At 45.1% G+C, this 4983-nt stretch overlaps 2 long non-coding RNA genes across 2 annotated transcripts; one reads left to right on the forward strand and one right to left on the reverse strand.

The window, feature by feature from the left end:
• Window positions 1–1305, forward strand: LOC307210883. The gene is made up of 2 exons (XR_013836197.1): window positions 1–220; window positions 1110–1305. It is a non-coding gene; the product is annotated as an uncharacterized lncRNA (long non-coding RNA).
• LOC307210882 lies at window positions 733–3999 on the reverse strand. The gene is made up of 2 exons (XR_013836196.1): window positions 3044–3999; window positions 733–1649 (listed from the first exon to the last, which is right to left on the reverse strand). It is a non-coding gene; the product is annotated as an uncharacterized lncRNA (long non-coding RNA).
• Between the last annotated feature and the right edge of the window lie 984 nt (window positions 4000–4983).

Consider the following 4983-nt stretch of genomic DNA (forward strand, 5'->3'; position numbering starts at 1 on the left):
AGCAACAGGGGTAGATGGAGAGGCAGGTCCTCCAGCAAGTGGAACCACTGGTGCTCACCAGTTAAAATCCTCCACGCTGTCTCTGGAACCCCAAGGAATATTGCTAAAATGATCCTACACTCTTGGGAAATGCCCCAGAGTTACTGTGGTACCAGCAGCAGCCAGTGAGACTAAATTTTTCCCCTGCTGCATGCCAGGCTTAGTACCCACCTACCTCAAGGTAAGTGGGAGCCATCTCTACCACCCAGGGAGACAGGGCTTACCGGTATCTTCAACCACCTGTTTCCTCCTTGGCTTCCCAACTTGGTGGTCAGCCTTACTGCCATATCTTCCCCCATTTTAGTTGAAGGAATTGTTTTGGAATATTTCTCAATCCCTTTTTGATTTTACCACCCTGAATGATGTGTCATTCATGAGCTTCGCCAAATCGCCATGTCACCTCTCATCCTTAACTCAGTTTCATTTATGAGCATGTTAAAAAGCACCAATCTCACTATGAACCCTTTGTGGGGCTGGGGCGCATATTACATCCTTCCATTGTTAGAAATCCTTGTTCTCTGTTTTCTGTTCTCTTTAACTAGTTACCGATCCATAGGACGGTCATATTCCACAGACTACATTTATTCAGGAGACTACAGTGAAAGTCTTCCTGCTTCTTTAAGGGGATTACATTCTGCCTCTCAGGGCAAAGCCTGCCGAAGGTGGTTTTACAAAAGTTAATTAGCTTCAAACAACAACAACAACAATTTTATTATTTATATGCCATCTATCTGACTGGGTTGCCATATAACACAATAATTTTCCTTTAAATACATAGCAAGAACATTGTGCTTTCAAATAATTTACAGTACAATCTACATGTAATGCTTTCAGTCAAGGTCTTCCCATAAGCTTCTTTCTGTCCATCCACCGATGGTCCCTACTGATGCCTTGTCTTATCAAAGTTGTACTGGCACATTATAGCTTCGTCCACCTGCTGCCTTTGATGGTCCAATGTCTCCCTTTGTGCTTGCACTAATGATGAAACTATTTCGGAATCTGAGTAGCCTTCCCTTTCAAGCATGGCTCATTAGATTATCTGGACTTTCTGTTCTCCAAATCCTTTCAAGGACTCTCATCTGCTGGAGTATCCAGGCAACTGGAGGAGTAACCATGGAGGGGCTGTTCAGAGGAAAGGAAACAAGCCCACAGGAGCCAAGGTTCATATGTCACAACAAATTGGAATCTGGCTTGTTTAGGGTTTGTTTCCTCTCCTGCACAGCACAGTCAGGAGCGAGAGAAGAATAAAGTGTTCATGCACATTAACACATACTTGATTTTAAATGATGAACATAAGAATATATGAAGAGCCTGTTGGATCAGGCCGTTGCCCCAGCTAGTCCAGCATCCTGTTCTCAACAATGGTGATCAGATGTGTATGGGAAGCTCACAAGCATTACCTTGAGTGCAACAGCACTCTCCCTTCTCGTGGTTTCCAGCAATTGGTATTCAGAGAGAGCATATGGCTTCTGACAGTGGAGATAGAACATAGCCATCAAGGTTACAAGCCATGATAGCCTTATCCTCTGTGAATGTGTCCAATTCTGTTTCAAAGTCATCCATAGATTAATTAAGCGGATAAACTGGACCTTTCCCATTTGCTTGCTCTCCTTCAAACACAAAAGAGTAAAACAGATTATGGGTTGCATCCAGAGAATTAGGTAGAACCCACAAAACACATTTAGAACACACAGTTCTCCCCAAAGAATCCTAGGAACTGTGGTTCACAAAGGTGCAATTCCCAGCACGCTTAACAAACTACAGTTCCCAGGATCCTTTCAGAGCTCACAAACAACACCATCTCCCGTGACACAGATAATCTGCTCTTCTTGTTCCCAGCGTACTGAAATCAGAGCTATGCTACCTCTGAACATGGAGGTGTCATTTAACTGCTATGGTCTATTACAGCCTTTGATAGACGTTTCCTCCATAAATATGTCTAATCCTGTGAAACTGCAATCTGAAGTAAACCATTGGGTATTACCACAGGTTCCATAATTCTGCACTATCTAAAGAGGTAATTACTTTGGACATGTCTAGATCTAACATTAATCAACTTCAGTGATTGTCTCATAGTATTCTAAATATGGCTACATTACATAATTACTAAATCACTTTTATACCTGCTGTTCCTCACTACTTGGAGAGGAAAATAAAGTGAAAGAAGCTAAAAAGCACTACTGCTATGTTGTTCTGCAGAAGTATTTGGGAACTGAAATTCACTTTATCCACCCAGTTGTCAGCTATGAAAGAGATATGGAGAATATAATATTAGTTAATGCAAACTGCATGTTCAAGATTATTTTTCTCAAGTTAAATATTTATCCTGTATTTATTTTATAGTTTATTGCTCTTTATAAAATATACATGATTCAGAGTTAATGAAAACAACATTTTTAGAGTGTTTTAACCAGAATATGTATAAGCATGTTTTTTTAAAAAATTGTTATCTACTATGGAGAAATAGGAAAAGAGATAAACATAATTCACATATTTTCAAGTGCTAATGTAGCCACGCCATGATCCTATTAAGTGGAGGTTGCCAGGGGTGGCCCAAGGTGTTGCAGCACCTGAGGCGAAATGCCCCACTGCTGCCCCTGTGATGAAGAAGCTCTTGTGGAGAAGCCCTTGTGGAGTCTCCCACACAGGGAAAGCTGGGGAGATCATTTATGGGTCCCCTCCTCCAGCGGGGTTTTGCACTGGCTTCTCCCTTTAGGAGAAAAGCCCCACCACTGCTGGGTGGTGGGGGAAGATCTCTCCCCCCCCCCAGTGACATGCCACTCCAACAGGGAGCCAGCAGGAAATCGCACCAAGTTAGTTGGAGTTAACTCTTTATTAGCACAAACAGGATCTGTGCAGTGGTGTCAGGCCTAATAAGCACAACACACATCTCCAGCAGGTCTTGTCCTTATAAAGCATTTGCTGAGACTGAAGGTCCTGCCTCCCTACCGCTGCCTAAGTCCCCTCCTCTCCAGGGTTTCCCCCAAGCAATTTGAGACAGTACGTGTGTGAAGCTAACATCTGCTCTGCCCTCTTCATGCCTCTTCTGGGCCTGGGAGACCAGAGGGGAGGGGAGCTTGTTGCAGCAGGAGGGGGAGATACCTGTGCCTCTTCACCAGCCAGACTCATCTCTGCCTCTTTGCTTCCCTCCTCTACTGCTTTACCTTCTGTCACTGAGACTGGACTGCTTTCTGCCACAGCCTCTTCCTGCTCACTAAACCCTGTTACCTCTTCAGCTTCCAGGATCTCCTCCTCCCAGCCTGCTCCCTCCGACCACTCATTGTCATCCCACCACCACTCCCCTGGCGCTAAGCCAGCTTTGCTTCCCTTGGGTATTCCCCAGCTGGTTCCTCCCACCAAGAAATACGTCCAAACTAGTTCAGTGTCACATTTCCTCAGATAAGTGGTCTACAGAACTGTAGCCAAAGCATTATTCGAGTAGATATGTTAACTCAAATATCTCAGGTCCAAGGCCAACACGTGTTCACGCAATCAGTTGGGAGAATGTAAGAGAGTTTGGATTGCATTAGCTGTAGGCAATAATCCAACAGGCAATCCAAGGGTAAATAGTGAACCAGAGAAAACCAATTTTGTGATTTGGTTGTGAATTTATATCCCCACTGTGGGCCAGCTAAGACTTCTAACTCTTGTTACCAGGGACAGAGCCTTAAGCAGAAGAGGGGAGCCTGGCAGAAAAAACCCAGCAGCTTGGGGAACCTCATTGCGAGAGGCAGGGGCAAAACTAGGCTTTATTTCACCTGGGTCAAAGGCCCAGTTTGATACCCCCCCCCCCCCATTTGCATGCGCATATACACAGGCAGGGAGCCTCAATGGTGCTCCTCTGGAGGCTTCACCTGGAGCAAAAAAACAAACAACCCCATAGCTAAGCCTCTTGAGTGAGGTTACTAGGGAACCAGACAGAGACCCTTCTTGGTATTCGAGCCCATCTTGTGGAATGCCCTCCTGCCAGATGTCAAGGAAAAAAACAACTACTTGAGTTTTTAAAAGACAGCCCTGTTTAGGGAAGTTTTTAATGGTATAAGTTTTATTGTGTTTTTAATGTATTTTGTTGGGAGCCGCCCAGAGTGGCTGGGGCAACCCAGTCTGATGGACAGCATTTAAATAAGAAATTGTTGTTGTTGTTTCTGGGCACAAAGTTTTAGGGAGTCTAGATAGATAGATATTGCAGTTCCAATATATATTGGAAGAACTGCAAGGACAAGTGAAAGCTTTGCAGCCCTACATCTAGCGGACACTGCAAAAAGTATTCCTCTCTGCTGCCACGACTACCCTAACAGCGCTCTTTCCAGCTCCACCACTCCAACTGCAACAACATCGCGGCGCTGCTGTCTCAACCACTTATATAGTTTCCCGCCGAGTCGACTTAGCTCTCTGAATCAGCGCCGTTTAATTTTGAGGCCCTGCAGAGTGCCTGTCTCTCGAGCACAGCCGGGCGCCTCAAACCCGGACCCTTTCCAGCTCCCTCAGCCTTCGGAAGACGATATGCGAAGGAGCAGCAGGAATTGCATTTTAAAGGGTTTGAAGTTAGGTTTTAAATAAAAACAATTTAAATGAAAATCCTACAGGCAGCTTGGTGGACAGCCCCCGAGGCGGGGAACGAGGCATCGCTAATTTGGGAGAGGAGGAACCTAGAATTACGAATTTTTTGCATTCCTTTCCGCGTCAGCTTTTGCATTGCTCCCGGAATGGACGTGAGAGATAGCGGTGGAGAAAGAGCCCAGATTTCTCTCTTATGTTTCTCTAGCGTCAACTCTCTCTTCAGTCCTGAGGAGCAAGAGGAAGGGGGGGGGAGCTTTATAAATGAAGTTCTCTCTGAAGCGATGTTGTAAACGGAGAGGCGAGCTCCTCTATAAGTTTCCTATCTCTAGGGGTGGAAAAGAGGCGGCAAAAAAACCCCACATATCCCTGGGCCCTCCTCCCGTA

This window comes from Podarcis cretensis, assembly GCF_951804945.1.
Source record: "Podarcis cretensis genome assembly, chromosome: 2".
NCBI lineage: Eukaryota > Metazoa > Chordata > Lepidosauria > Squamata > Lacertidae > Podarcis > Podarcis cretensis.